This window comes from Mauremys reevesii, linkage group 8, assembly GCF_016161935.1.
Source record: "Mauremys reevesii isolate NIE-2019 linkage group 8, ASM1616193v1, whole genome shotgun sequence".
Lineage (NCBI taxonomy): Eukaryota > Metazoa > Chordata > Testudines > Geoemydidae > Mauremys > Mauremys reevesii.
The window spans coordinates 16,949,272-16,965,519 of NC_052630.1; positions in this window are offsets into that span (position 1 = coordinate 16,949,272).

Here is a 16,248-nt window from a genome sequence, read left to right on the forward strand (position 1 = left end):
TGGCACCAGCTAAGTCACACACATACAGCGCTAGGACTAGCATTCAAGACCCCTGCTCCAAAAACTCATGACTGCACCACTTGAGCTAAAGCTGAATCACTAATCACTAGTATTAAGGCTGATTATCCTCTCTGAGAAGCCTCCAGTCAATAGATGTAAACATTTTGGCCTGATGACATTCACAATCATGCACATTCAGTAGATCAATCACAATCTTGCACTGTTACCTTTTGCCCAAGTAGCATTAGTACGATATTTCCTATCATTTGTCCAGGGAAGAATGTTAATTATTTGCAATCAACAAAATTAAAGGCTTACACTGTGACCACAAATGCCGTCCCTAGCTAAAGAGTGAGAAGTGTCAATGGTACGCCAGTGAATTTTGATAAATAGAGAAAGACAGCCCCTCTGCAAGTGAAGTTGTAATTCAATGAAATGTACAAGTCTTCTGTCAATAGTGAACTCAGGTAATTAACACTCAGGCTACTCATTATGTTTGCACTTTGGGGTTTAAATGAACTAGAAATTTCACAAAAATAAAGAAAAATCTGTTCACATTCTCTTTGTGCCCATTGTTCCTCCCGTGATTTATATGGAAGCTCAAAGGGCAATCACTAGACCATCATAGGAAGCTCAAGATATTCTGGGGGCTAATGTTCATTGTGCAACTTTCACAGTGGATTTGCAAAAGGTAATTTATCATGATTTGTTTCCATAATTTCAATACACTGGGCAATATTCATATTGTTCAATGGTCCCTCAGACTCTTAAGCCTACATGTGTGGTATGAAGGCCTGGTGATCCCTTCATATATGGTAACAGGGAAACAACTTCCTCATGCCTGGAGGTAAGGAGAGAGCAGTAAATTGGAAGGTACAGTACATTTTGATATTAGCAGTATGTATGTAGTTATCTGTGCATGTAGTGGAACGTCTTTAAATGGGTCAGCAAAAAAAACCCCCAAACCATTAACCCAACCCAACCCTTTCAACTAAAGTTCAGGCAGAACTGTACTGGGAACGCTGAGGGTGCTTTAAGGCAGTCACTTAAACAGGGGGTTACCATTAGAGGTGTCCTTTAGTAAGTGTTTCATATGTAGAAGCCAAATCATCCTGTCCTTATTCAAACAAACCAACCTTTCCCTACAACGGGAGTCAAGTGTAAGGACTGCAGGATTTGGCTCACTGTTAATATTACAAATTTAACATCGGGACGGCATTTTGAATCAGTAAGCAGTAAACTGATACAATTCAGCAAACTGCAGAAACATACATACATTAAAAGTTCTGCAGCAGACAAGGGGAGCGACTGAGAGCAATTTGCTCCAATATGAACTCTTTGCCATTCTAAATGTGAAGTGCTACTGGCACCACTGCAACCTGCCAAAGGGACAGATGGCAAGAGCTGATAAAGCAGATGTTATGAGGAGTGGGATGAGCGTTTATGTCATATTCACAGTTCTATTCATTTCCTGGATCTAGAAATACCAAAATACCACAAGAAAGCCTGCACAGTCAAAAGCAATTGGTGACCAAAATCTCAGGAGGATGTTGCTTCTAATCATATGTCCAGCCTACGTTTTCAGAGAGGACATTCAGAAAAGTAATCTAACCATAAAAAAAAAAAGAACCCAGATTCCAAAACCACAAATATCTTTAAGAACAGCAGAAAGTGTTCAGAAAAATGCCAGTCATAGAAATATGGGGGAGGATGTTTATTTTAAAACATATTTTGGCTTTCACATGACATTCTTTTTTGTTTTTTAATTGTTATTTGTGCATTCTAAAAATCAAACAAATAACTATTAATTTATGTCTATACGTAAAAGCACTTCTCTTAGGTTCCAAGCAGGTTAGGCGCCAAACTCCCACGCTCTTTAATTGAATGGGAGTTAGGTACCTAACTCACATAGGCACTTTCGAAAATTCCACTAAGCATCTATCTTCATCTTTAGGCACCTAAATACCTTTTGAAAATCTGGCTCTTAGTAATTTATAGCAATGTCTAAACAAATAAAAAAAAAACTACTTACAGGCAAATATTTACTATCCTCTTCACTAGATTGCTTTCTTATCCCTACGAGGAGAAGTATGTTAACAATTACTGTCATTTGTCAATGGGCTTTTCAAAATAAAATGTTACCTATTTCTTACCACAAGTAGTACCTTAGGCCTTGGCTACACTTGCAAATTTGCAGCGCTGCAGCAGGGTGTGAAAACACACCCTCTCCAGCGCTGCAAATTGTGGCGCTGCAAAGCGCCAGTGTGGTCAAAGCCCCAGCGCTGTGTACGTTATTCCCCACAGGGAGGTGGAGTACGGACAGCGCTGGGAGAGCTCTCTCCCAGTGCTGGCGCTTTGACTACACTTAGCGCTTCAAAGCGCTGCCGCGGCAGCACTTTGAAGTGCAAGTGTAGCCAAAGCCTAAAATGTTTGTCACCTTTTCTTCCCCCTAAGAATGTCAGCATTTTCTTTGTGTATTAAACATCTTTCCAACACTTTGTCAGGTACCCAGCCAGTGAGATTATCTAGAAGTGTTTTGGGGACAGCAGAACAAACATAAAACTAAGCATATGGTGTTTAATTCAAAGAAGCGATGTCAGCTTCATCACTGCTGAGATCTCAGAGAATGCATAGTGGATGCAAATTTGCATTGTGAAACCAGAGGGAAAATAACAGTCAGATTTCTAAGGATATAAGGTAAATACTATTGAACTGCAAACTAAATAAAAATGATTGGCAAGATCATCCATTCAGATTTTTTTCCCAGTTGAATCCAATTGGGATTTTTTTTCCTTCCCCATCCCAAATATTGATTAGGCTGAGACTGTGCTGTACACCTTGGAAAACAATTTTTAAAAGGAAATCCAATAGGATGAAAATGAAATGGGATTCTAAGTTGTATATGAATCCTCACCATGAAGTAAATGTAGGGCTTGGTTTGTTTTTTTCTCTTTTGGGGGGGATGTTGGACGGGGGAGTTGACATGTAAAACAAAAATCCAACTTCCAGTGGGTTGTTAATGGTTCACGTCATACTAAATGACTCAATGCAAATATGCAAAAAATCACATGCATGATACAAGAATCAGACATTGAATGTGTGAGAATGTTCTCTACGGAACATGATCCTTCCACTAAATAACTAATCTTTGCATCCTCTGTATACGAGCCTTGACGTTTTCTCAGCTATGGGGAGCTTCCCTATTTGGAGTAAATGGCAAATTGTACCTTTTTTCTTACCAGAGAAGTAAAGAGAAGTGTGAGGGATTTCAGTCCAAATCATGGAACAATTGCAATGCTGAATGTTAGGGGGGAAATCACCTCTAACAGGAAGGTTAATTAACAGAGGGCAAAAAAGTTCTCTTTAAATGAATTTAATTAACCTCAGGATCACTTGTCAGCTGCAATATTATAAGTGAAAGATAGGACAGCAGAACATTTAGTCATTTTTCTTATTTTTTTCTTAAGTTAAAAAAACTGAGTCATATTTCACTGTTTTCTTTTCCTCTTGATATCTGCATATAACTTGCACTAGCACTGTTGGAAGGTACCAAGGAAGAATAGACTCTGAGGACGCTGAGACCATTCAACAACTTTTAGGATTGAGTCCTTATCTCCCTCTATCAAGCAAAAATGGAAATTGATGGAAAACATTTTCATGGTGTCTGTCGTGGCTCACGACTCTGAGTGCCAACTTCAAGGCAGACAGTCAAGAAGTAGGACAGAGATCCCCAAACTGGCTGTATGTTCTATAATTAGATTTCACCAACCCAGTAACAAGTATGAACTCCTATCATGGAGTCACAAACCATCCCCTTGGGCATTCCAGTCTATCTTGCCACCCAGGCAAGCAGGATTTAGTGATAGATGGTTTCTATACACCAAAGATCACAAAATATTCAGGTCGTTCTCAGGCCCAAGAGACCAGTCACTTACTCCAGGTCATTTTGTACCTTAGATCTCATACCAAAGACAATACTTGTAGCCAATCCTATAGTAAACTATCTAAGGATTTATTAACTAAGAAAAGAAATGAGAAAGACATTGCAAGGCTAAGGCAGGCAAACATGTATACACAAATGAGTTACAATCTATGGTTTCAAAAGGTGACAATGTTCTACTAATTTGTCAGCTCTGAATGTCTTTTAGGGCTCACTCCGATTAACCCTGCGGGGGGTCTCTGCTTTTGTTTCTTAGCTCCAGCCCCATCAGAGTCCAAACAGCAAAAGAGAGAGGAAAATATTTCTTTTAATTAACAAAGTCTTTGTACTGTGATGTCCCGCAATGGCCCATTGAGTTTTGATAGCCTTCTTGATGGGCAGGCAATGGTCCCTCCTGACTGAGTTCACAGTTTCTGAGCAAACATTTTTACAGTTACAAAGCAAAACTTAAATATTACCTTATAGCATGTGATAAAGATATTATAAGTGAGATGAATGCATGCAGCAATTTACAAGTATTTCATAAAATCTAAAGGTTTCAGAGTAGCAGCCGTGTTAGTCTGTATCCGCAAAAAGAACAGGAGTACTTGTGGCACCTTAGAGACTAACAAATTTATTTGAACATAAGCTTTCGTGGGCTACAGCCCACTTCTTCGGATGCATGGAATGGAACATATATTGAGGAGATGTATATATATACAGATACAGAGAGCATGAAAAGGTGGGAGTTGTCTTACCAACTCTGAGAGGCCAATTAAGTAAGAGAAAAAAAAACTTTTGACGTGATAATCAAGATAGCTAACAGACGTACTGGAGCATGAGCTTTCGTGGGTGAATACCCACTTCGTCGGATGCATGAGCTCATGCTCCAATACGTCTGTTAGTCTATAAGGTGTCGCAGGACTCTTTGCTGTTATACCAATACCCGTCTTAACCATACTAACACACAAGTGAAACAAACTGGTTTCCAGCAATAAATTTGTCAGTGCTCAGCTGAGGCAGAAACCCTTGGTAAGTGCTGGCACCTGGTCTGCCAGTATCACAAACACCATATTACTGGGAATTACCAGCTGGTGCTATGACAGATGGACTAAGAAGTTGTGTTGAACTGAATAAGGACAGCAATTAGATTTTGGAGAAATGCTTGTTGTCAGTTATGGTGCAGTTCTTTTTGGAAGCTAAACCTTGTCCCAACTCACAAGCTTACAGTGGCACAGTTGTACGGATACAGCTATGCCGCTCTAAGAGTGCTCATGTAGCCACTTTATGCCAATGAGAGAGAGCTCTCCTGACAATATAATAAAACCAGCTCAACAGTGGCGGTACCTATGTTGGCAGTAGAGTGTCTCCCACAGACATACCACTGTGCACACAAGCACTTATGCCGGCAAAACGTATGTCACTTGGGGAGTGGTTTTATCACCCCTGAGCGACAAAAGTTTTGCCGACATAAAGGCTAGTGTAGACCTGGCCTAAGTAAAGTGTATTCACCTCCAAAGTCTCTCTGATTGAATCATTTCTAAGGTACAGAGCTGCTGCCTACAGGATACAAACAAAAGCATTACATGCCATCAAAAAGACATTACAGCAAAAAATGGGCTGAGAAAGCCCATACACCTCACCACACTTTCCGAGACCACATTTTGAACCTGTGCCAACAGCTCCACACTCCCGAAGGGATATATATTAATGGCCTGATCCTGTTTGCATTAAAGCTAATGACAAACCTTCCCTTGACTTCAGCAGGAACAGGACAGGCCACTAATCTGCTGGACTGCTTACCTGCAACTCTAGTGTAATGACTGATGATAAGCAGCTCATGAATGTGCCCCTGACTAAAACTGGAGCTTCCAAATAATTATTATTTAAATAGCAACCAAAAGCATGCTAGGCACTTTGCATACAACTAAATTAACAGACTTATACTCATTGATCTGCTAAAAGTGATTCACTTAAATGACATGCAACTGGCATTTTTCCAGATATTTGCCCACCTCTCTATATGCCCAGAATTATTGATGTTATTAAGGAAATGTCTTTTCACACTACTGTACTTCTTGACGTTAGTGCTTTATTTCCTGGTGGTTGTGATTATGATCAGTGCTACATTTACTTTCTTGAACACTCAGAGAGTCGTTTTCTTTCATTGCTGTTTGTCTCCATTATTATTTTCTGTAATGCCAGGAGTTTATGAGCTGGAATTAATGGCAAGTACGGCATTTGACTATGCCAGCTTAATGCACCTGCAAAACTTATGTCCTCTCCCTACTGTAAAGCAGAAATTATGTTGTCCTAAACATTGTCCCGAAGTGAGTCTCTCTGTCAGGGAGAGGACAAGCTGCTAATATCATGTCTGAATTTCCATATGCTTGTCTCAGAACAGGTATTTATTGAGGAAGCTTCTCAAATATCCACAGCAATCTGCAGAAAGCCACTTATTTCGTATTGGTATTTTTTTAACCAACTCAACTCAGAAGCAATGATTAGTTCCAGATCTTCACTTAGCTTTACAAGTGGATTCACCTAGGCATGAAAGAGGAAATGTCTTTTTGGCTGAATTGGCTCCTGAAAAAAGAAGACTCAACCCAGGAACAGGAATTACCTGGCCAGATCCACCCTGAGGTTCATCATGCCCAATATCCCATCTCCAACAGTGGCCAGCACCAGATGCTTTACAAGAAAGTGTAGGACTCCACAGGAGGCAGATGTGAGATAAGCTACTACCTGACAGTCCCATCCTGACCTCTAGTTAGAGACTGGTTTAAACCCTGAAGTCTGAGGTTCAATATCCCTTCCAAAATGCTTGTTATTGTTAATTGTAACATCTCTAGAATATCTCACTATCCATGTAAATGTCCAATCCCTCTTTGAAACTTAACCTCAGACTTCTTCTTTACCAAAAACATTTGTAAGGATACCTCATGCTCCTCCTGATTGCAAGTTATCTTAGCTCCATCCTGTGTAACTACACAAACACCCCACCGCATTCGTTCTCTACAACTTTCATCAGACAGCCAGACATATAGTATCTGTGACTTGTTGCCCAATTCAGAAATCCCAACTTACTTTGAATGAGGATGATTTATATTACAGTAGTACCTAGAGGCCACAATCAGGGTCAGGGCCCCATTATATTAGGTGCTGTACATACGCAGAGTAAAAGTTGGTCTTTGCCAGGGAGAACTTACAGTCTAATTCTCTATGTTGGGCAACAGCAGAGCATTCCTTTGGGTGTGTGCGCAAGCAGGTACGTCTTCGAAAATATGCATGTGCACTAGGTCTCTGTTCCAAGATCTGCTCTTTCATCCAGCTCTTGTAGATTCCTGACTCAAAGATATAGCCACAATTCCTCATGACTGGATGGAAGTCATAGGGAATGAGAAAGATAATGGCTGTTTGGAGAACTTGGTGATTGAGGAAGGGCCTATTGGGAGCCAAGGCCAAGAGCTGGCAATGGTAGAACGGGAAGCTGGATAGTTTTGTCCACTTGGGAGTATTCCTCCCATAAAACAATCCACATGAGGTCAGCTCTAATCCGCAATTAAAAAAGGGTAAAACAGCTGAAAAGAATACTGGGCTTAGCTTCTGTGGGCTACAAGAACCACCACAAATCTCCCCACCTGCCACTGCATGGTGCGCTTCTTTGACCTTGCCTTCACCACTAGAAACAGAGCACAGCACACAAATAAAATAAAATGATTGTTTAAATGTAAATTCTTCTCTAGGCAGCGAATGAGAGAAAGAACCATAATGACAAGTGCTAGTCACATCTCTTACTGCACAACAGGAAAGTTGCTTAGATACCAGGGTAAGGGGCACAGCACAATACCCTGAATAGAATAAAGTGTCTTGTCCCTTCCACTGCTATACTGATTGGTTAACAGGATGGTCACTGAGGGTAGGAGGGTAGGAGACAGTGAACAAAAGCTTATCTGCACCATGTAGTGGGGTGGATTGCCCCACTCCCTGTGAGAGTGGGCTGCGGCAGGCCAGGGTGCCTGTGCAGACAGGGAGCCAATCAAAGAAGGGCTTACTGAGAGCCAATTAGGGCCCAGTGTAGAGCCAGCCAATCAGGGCCAGGCTCAGACATATATAAAGGCTGCCCAGGGCAGGAGCAGTCAGTCTGTCCCAGGCCTTTGACAGGGGAAGGTCAGTCTCCAAGAGAGGAGACTAGCACCACGGACAGCGCAGTGCTGGCCAGGCTTAGGGAGGCTAAGGAGCTTGAACCCGTAGCCTGCCAGGCTGCAGGCCCTGAAGGGAAGGGCCTAGCGGGTGCAAGGGGCCATAGGGGAAGCGGCCCGGGGAGAGAAGGACAGCGAGGCTGACGCCAGAGGGTCCCTGGGCCGGGACCCAGAGTAGAGGGCGGGCCTGGGTCCCCCCCCTTCACCCCTTGCAGTGCACCCAGCCATTGGTCATAGGGAGCGGCCATATTGCTACGCCAGATCCCTGACAAGAGGGATTAGACTCAGAGGGCGGTGGAATATAGTGACTGAGGTGTGGGGCTGCTGAGCACTGACCCCCGGAAGGGGGTGCAGATGGACTAAGGGGCACTGCCGGAGGGCAGTGGCCTCGAAGAGGACGCCGCCGAGCATGCAGCAAGGCGGGTCCAGAGATAACAGAGGACAGAACGATGGACGGGACACCACCAGGAGGAGGCGCTCCACTGGAATGAGCTAATTCCCAGAGGAACCAGTAGGAGGCGCCGCTGGGGTGGGTCCCAACCCCTTACACACCACCATTCAGTATACAAGTTCTGTAAGGTTTATAATAGAGATAATGACCTCTGTATATGACATTTTCAGATAATTAATGACCAGCTGGGTTCAGGACCCATATCCAGACAGTCATTAATTGCTATAAAATGTGTTCTTTGTTAGCCATTAGTGCTTAAACAATATATGCAAAGCTATTTAGATTTATGTTCAGTCCCTACAAACAGCACTTGATTGTGATTAATCAATGTGCATTTCTTATTTGCATGGGGGAGGGTGTGTGGAGGAAGAGGGATACCTCATCAGCCTATCTTACGTGAATCTCATAAGCATACACCTTTGTTGTTGATTGGTGTAACTTCCCAATAATACTCAAGGTTACTTAAATAAAACAGCAACATTTATTGCAGAAGAAAGCTTTGCTTCTGAGTGTGATATTGCTAATTTGGGAGTGGGGGGAATATAATAAATAAATAATAGACATCAAACATATGAAAACAAAGGCCGCAGCATTATTCCACTGCACAAACATCCCCAACAGGCAGAATGGTGTATATTCCCCATTCAGAAAAATGGATTATATGAACACATTCCAAAATTACACTCACTGCGCTCCATTAGTCCCCATATGGTGAGTAGCTAACTATCTTCTGGTACCCAGTAAGTCATTTGCATAGCCTAACCAGTGTTTTTGATCACTTTATAAATGGCTTTCATTTTAGCAGGTTTCATTATTATGTCTTAACCGTACTAGAGTTCCACATCATAGCTCATTGCTCCATCACCTAATTGCAATATTTGATGATAATTAATGTCCCTGAATATAGGCAAAATAGTATGCAAATGAATAACGCCAATTGTGCTTTTTTGGATGGTATGAAATGAGAGAGAATGAATGCACAAATGTCCTTGTAGTTTGCAGCTTCTACATGAAACAAACAAACAAACAAAGTGGCCTTTTCTTGTATGTTTTATTGTGGTACTAAGGTTCATGAGATGCTAATTCAACATGAATATTGTAACACGGTGTTTCCCAAACTTGGGACGCCGCTTGTAGAGGGAAAGCCCCTGGCGTGCCAGGCTGGTTTGTTTACCTGCCACATCCGCAGGTCCGGCCGATCGTGGATCCCACTGGCTGTGGTTCGCTGCTCCAGGCCAATGGGAGCTGCTGGAAGTGGCGGCCAGCAGATCCCTCGGCCTGTGCCACTTCCAACAGCTCCCATTGGCCAGTGGGCACCGCGATCAGCCAGACCTGCGGACACAGCAGGTAAACAAACCGGCCCGGCCCGCCAGGGGCTTTCCCTACACAAGCGGCATCCCAAGTTTGGGAAACACTGTTGTCACAGATCCAATGTTCTGGAAGCATGGAATATTCAAAGACTATTGTATCAACTTTATAAATGTTATATGTATCTTTATGGGCTGGTTAGTGATTATATTCCAGGCTCAGAGGGTGATCTAAAAGATGTTTTCTGTAGGAATTAAAATCACCCAGGGGTAATTAATGCTAATCCATAATGCAGGTAAAACATCTGTGGAAGTTAAACTCCTTGAGGTGAATTAGCATATGCTGAGTTGGCCTGGTTCGAGAAGTCTGGCAAACAAAGAACTCCGAACTGTACAAAGAGAGAGTCCTGATCTGGGAGAAGGGTCGGTCTCACTCAGTCCAACAATTGTCATGAAATTATGACCAGGAGAGGCAGGCCCTGTGGAAAGAGCCTAAAGTATTTTAATCCTGTCAGGATCTTCATATGGAAGACTGGTAAGTACCTGGTAAGACAGAGCTGCAAATTAGCTGTATATTGTTTTTATGTCCTCTCTGTAATGCTTTTGCTCTGAATAAATAGTCCTTTGCTTTATGGTCACTGGTTAAAGTTGTTGTTGTCCCTGAGAGAACCGGACTGCAGGTGCTGAACTGAAGTCAGATCTGCTGAGGTGATTACAGTGGATTGCAGGATTCTGCATTCTGAGGCTCAGGACCAGAGGGAGTAGGTTGTAGGACTGTGTGCCAAGAAAGATGACAGCTAAAGCCCTGAGACCTAGGTCGGGTGCCCTCAAGGCAGCCATGGTGTAGGCAGAGGCACAGTTCTTCCAGGGACTGTGACAAATATTAATTCCAGGTCATTCATTACGTTAATGAGACGGAAAATAACTCAATGGTTTTCTGATGCCTCCACATGTTCTTCTGACAGAAACTCTTGGTTCCCTTGAGAACAGTTTAAAAAAAAATCTTCTGTCATCAATGCTTGTGCTGGAAAAACATATACAAAGACAAATCCCTGCATAGAAGATTTTACAGTGAGACACTCGAGTGCAGCTTTTCTTAGGGAACAGAAGGATGGGGAAAACTGCAGGCCCTGATGGGAAATCAATTAAGATTGGGTAGGATGGCAATGTTTCCTTACACTTCTTCATATATTTTCATTGCTGAGCTTCCTGTTACCACAGTGCTTCATCCATTGTAAGGGATTATAGGGTGCACTATCATTGCCTACTAGTTGAAGAGAATATCAGAGGACCCATTGTGCCCTGTTAGGGGGAAATCAAGCCATGTTCTTCTTTGCCTCATTGACCATCACCAAAACTAGCAGCTAAGCACAAATCCTAAAATTTTTCTTGCTAGTGAAGATATACAGAACTGAAAGCACTGAGCAAACAGAGTAAGAGCTTTATTTAGAAGAATTATGGAGCAACAAAAGTCATTTTATGGAGAACTTTAAAAAAAAAAACAAATTATACTTTAAAATAGTGACACATGGTTCAAAATTTAGAGTGGTCAGTTTATATTGGAACTGGAACCTAATTGTGCCCAATGAATGACATGGAACAAGTATGAAAGTTGGACAGAAGACATTTTCTTTCTGTTATTTCTTTTTAATTGTGCTCCCCTTTTCAAAAAATTCTTTCATGAAAATAAACATCTTTAGTTTTGACATGAAAGGCAACATTAGGGGCCTTAGATTTTTGTCTTTTTTTTTCTTCATCTAAAAATATTGAATAATTTACAATACTGATGTTTTTGCTTTTAACTGTCTCATGAACAAAATTTGATTACTGCACCCTATTGCTCACAGGAAATGGCTATGTTCATACATTAAAACTATTAGCACTACATCCGTGAGGGAAAAGCTGAGCCCTTTATGAGTCAATGCTTCTCTGAATCACCACCCATCTGTGGGAATACATGCTATCCTTTTGCTAACAGGATGCACTCCAAAAATCCTAGAGACTTAACATGAAATGCTTAGACTAATGCATGCAACCTAGTGTGTGTTAGAACAGGATCATGGGATCATAGCACTCTAAGACAGAATTTGCATTTTTCACCAAGGTAAGTTTTGGTCAAGACATTTCACCTGGCTGTCATGGTGACTGCCCTGCCTGCTGGGTGCTGGGGATTTCTGCTTTCAACTCTTGCCACTTTAGGACAGCAGAACCCCTTATTTTGGATGGGTGGCCATTTTTGTAGCACTTAATAGGTTAGATTCGTTCCCTGTCTTATGAAGGTAAGAGAAAGTCAAGTAGACTCCTGTCCTGAAGGTTGAACTGGTGATGTCTAGTCCTCCTCCCACAATAGGGGCTGACTGGAATGGGAGGGATCCTTTAAATAGAATTTTCTTTGTTTTCTAGGCTCAAAGATATCTGGTAAGCATAGCAAGCAGGAGAGCTACTCCATGCAGACCTGTGTAGGGCTGACCAACCATGTGGTTGATATAAGGCTTTTAGAGTTAGGATATTTCTGTGTGTCTAATACACCTTTTAGCATTCATATGTTTACTGTTGTATTTATTCTGCCTCTTGCCATCAGGTTGCTCTGTTTGTCTGGTGCCTCTAATGAGCTTTCAACCATTTTGTTTATATTGTTACCCTCCTTTCCCCCCTGAGTGGTTAGTCAATATTTGGGGTCTTGCATGGTGTTTCCATTAGGAGGAGAAATTGATGATGGAGTCATAAGTTTCTTCATTGCAATCCTGTTTATTTACAAAGAATGTACATAATCCTGTTTGCCTGAGCACAGTGGGATCAAATAGCAGGTGATCGTTTCTTTGCTCACAGTTTCAAGCCTTGTTCAGCCAGCACTTTCTCCAAAATGCTCTCTCTCGGATTTTGCTAAGGGCTATGCTTCCATTGCTTATTCTAGCTCTTGCCTTGGCCTTTGGCTGCATCTTTGTGAGCTTCTCTGGTGGTGCTGCTGTTGCTCTTCTCTCCCAGACACACAAGTGCAATCAAATCAATCCCCGCCCCCCCTGCACACACCCACCTTTATCATCAGGCCCTTGGAAAACCCCTTAGAGTGCATGGCCCAGCTACTGCCCAACTTGCATGTGGTCTAGTCTTCATGTGGTAGTTTTCTGCTGTTTCAATTTCACTAAACAAAACTCATTCCCTCATTTAGACTGACTGGAAGGTGGCTGTCATGCCCAACAGTTTCAAGGAGGTGATGTGATTGACCAACCCCAGCCATAACAATGCTTGTTATTTTTTGCACTATCAGTGGCATAAGCTGTTGTTTTGCGCCATACTCTACATATGGTACCAAGATGAATGAAATGGAGTGGTACATTCACCACATTGTAGTATGATGGGTATAATTAGAATTCACACTGTATCTATATTTCCTTTTTTGAATCCATGTAGACTTTTTTTTTAACATAAAGTGTAGGGCAGGAAGTTACTCTGTGTGCCTGGTCAGCGAGGGCTACTTATCTCATGAAAACAAAGTTTTCTCCTAGAAGAATGAAAAAAAAGTGGTTAGGTTATCTCTGTGGTAACTTGCTTCTCCATGGTTAGAGAGTGATAATCCCTATGCACCAATTTTTTTCACTTTTTCTGTGAAAAAGATGAACAATTGTTTTAAGAAACTGGAAGCAACTGAGATACCAGTGGTATTACACTAATGGCCCAATATGTTATTAGGGAGCATGGTGCTGTCGGAAAAGCTGTCTTCCAATGAGACATAATACTGAGGCCCTGATCTTGCAATCATTACAAATCCCAGGGCACTTTTTGCAAAGGTAGGTGTATTATAAACAGTGTCCTGGAAAAATTCTAAGAGGGCAGTTACATTCTTTCTACATAACATTCCCCTGTAGTTTCAAATGAATAGTGTTCTCACTTTCTATCTTGAAGAGTTGTATAACATTGCTCTGTTCCATTTCAAATTTCCACCTTTCAATGCAGAAGAGGTTGCATTCCAGTGATGGGTGAAGTCACTTCTGTATATCTCCTTTAAAAAGGGTCCTCTCCTTTGATATCCTCAGTCCATTCAAGGGTGGACAATTCCTGGTATAGGTTCTTCAAGAGAACATACCCATCACAGTGGGATTGGGGCCCCTAGGTGCTAGCACAGTGCAAATATAAACAACAACAACCTATTTTTTTACAAATATAAAAATGAAGGTCAGGAGAGCTGCTAATCTGTATAATAAAAAAAAACCCTGAATATCACATCTCAGATCCTACCTCACATTTTGGTGTTTGAAATCTGGATTTGAATTTTGCACCCAGAACCAATCTCTGTTTGCAAACGAGAAAAGGAAAGGGGAAAAAATTACTCTAATCTTCCCAGATTTTAAACAGTTTAAAAGAAGCTGTTGAATAAGTGCTTATGGTTTGTTTCTGTCTGCCTATTACATGTATTTAATGTCTTGGCTGTCACAACAGCCACTTGTTCACCTGCATAGTTTCTGTTCTTTCCTAATTGTTTTATTTTTCAAGCTGTTATCTAGTCTCTCTCTCTCTCTCTCTCTCTCTAGTATCTTAAGGATTATAAAGGGAGCATCTGAGGGCTTGTTGCCTCTATAGTGTTTAGATAGACAGCACGGCTGCAAAAAGAGAGGAATAGCAACTGCTTGCTTCATAGCATCAAACCCAGTTTGGGGTCCGGGCGGGAGGGAAGAGGGGCAAGAAAAGAATTAAAGGGAGTCTATGGGGATGCTACTTAAAACCCAGGGGCAGCCGTGACCTGCTAAATGTTGCTCAGTTGCTTGGATGAGAGCAAAGCAAAGAAAGCAAACACAAAGGCAGCTTCAAAAAGCATGGAGGGAGAGACCACAATATGTTGGCTCAAAGTATGTTGGAAAAAACTATACACACTGATGCTATTTTGAGAGGAATAATACAGTGAAGTTGCTACACTCAGTAGTAGCCACATGTAGATCAATATATAACAGGCCTGGGAGCATAAAAAAATTAGGATAGTCCTTCTCTTCCTATCTGCTAAATGGAATAACACTGTAGCATATGGGTTGGGTTATGGTGTTAGGGAGTTATTTAAAAAAAAAAATGCCATAGCTACAAAGAATAATGCTAATCACCTGCTACATTGTATTGATAAGAGAACCTAATGCAAATGATAGGATACAGTTTCCTAAGTACTTTCAAATAACATTCACTGTGAGAAACCTTTTAAACTTGAAGGCACCTGCGATGCTATAGATAAAAAAATCACAGTTCTAATCATTCTGACCATGCTGTGTACGGCTGATACTTTTTCTATAAATCAAAGTTGGTGGGAGCTCTATTAGTGCCAGTGCACTTGTTAAACTCTCTGCCTATACTAACATGCAGTGATTGTCATAACACAATTCCTCTGCTGGAAGGGAAGAGAGAGTGCCAAAATGTCAAAGATTTAAGCCATGCCAAAAAGCTGGAGAAAATTTGAGTTTGGATGGGGAAACTTGATGGAATTAACCTCATCAAACCATTGCAGGAAAATGAAATTGACAAGGCATGCTTTCTAAATGTGAAATAAAAATCAAGTCTGAACAAAACCAGTTTGTATAAAGGGTAATGAGAATGTCTGCAGCAAGGAGCAGCAACATGTGTTCCAGAGACTACTAGAGGCATTTTTGAAGAAAATCTGCCAGGTTAATAGTAAAAGCCAAACAGAATCCAGGTAAGATTGGATCCATCCTCCCTTTCTTCCCCTCATCCCCACACAATGCGGGATAGATTTTCAGAATTGTATGTGCACACATAACTGTATGCCTAGTATATAAGCACTATTACCACAATTGTGCATGCAAACTGGAAAATTGTGCACACAAATGTATATAGAGATGGCATCACACAATTTGCTCATGCAATTGTAGCAAATTCATATGCAAATTTGGCACATCATTCCACTGGTGTTTTTGCACATGTAATTCTGATAATGGGGCCCTACATTTTCTTCTAACATGTATGATACTAATATTATGGTCGTGTGTCAGCACAGGTTTGATTTGGGTTGGTGTCCATAAACACAGGAGGGGTTGGAATCCTGCATCTTGCTCCTGTGTTTCAGATATCTGGATTACTGCTACTGATGGGTCCCACCAACTCTGGGAGACTTTATGAGAGCACCATGGGCCAGTCAATCAGCAACTTTACTGCAGCAAAACTATCAAGAACGGACTTTGAAGCAAAATCTGATTTTTAGAGCTGGTGAGAGTATGTGTTGCAATATCCACTATTATTTATTTCTCTCTCCGATCCCCCACCAACACATACACACCCCCACACAAACACTCTACCCACCATTTTTCGTCATGAACTAATCTTGATTTCTCTGAATGTAGTCATCAGTGCTCGCTGAAAAGCTCGTGTTAACAA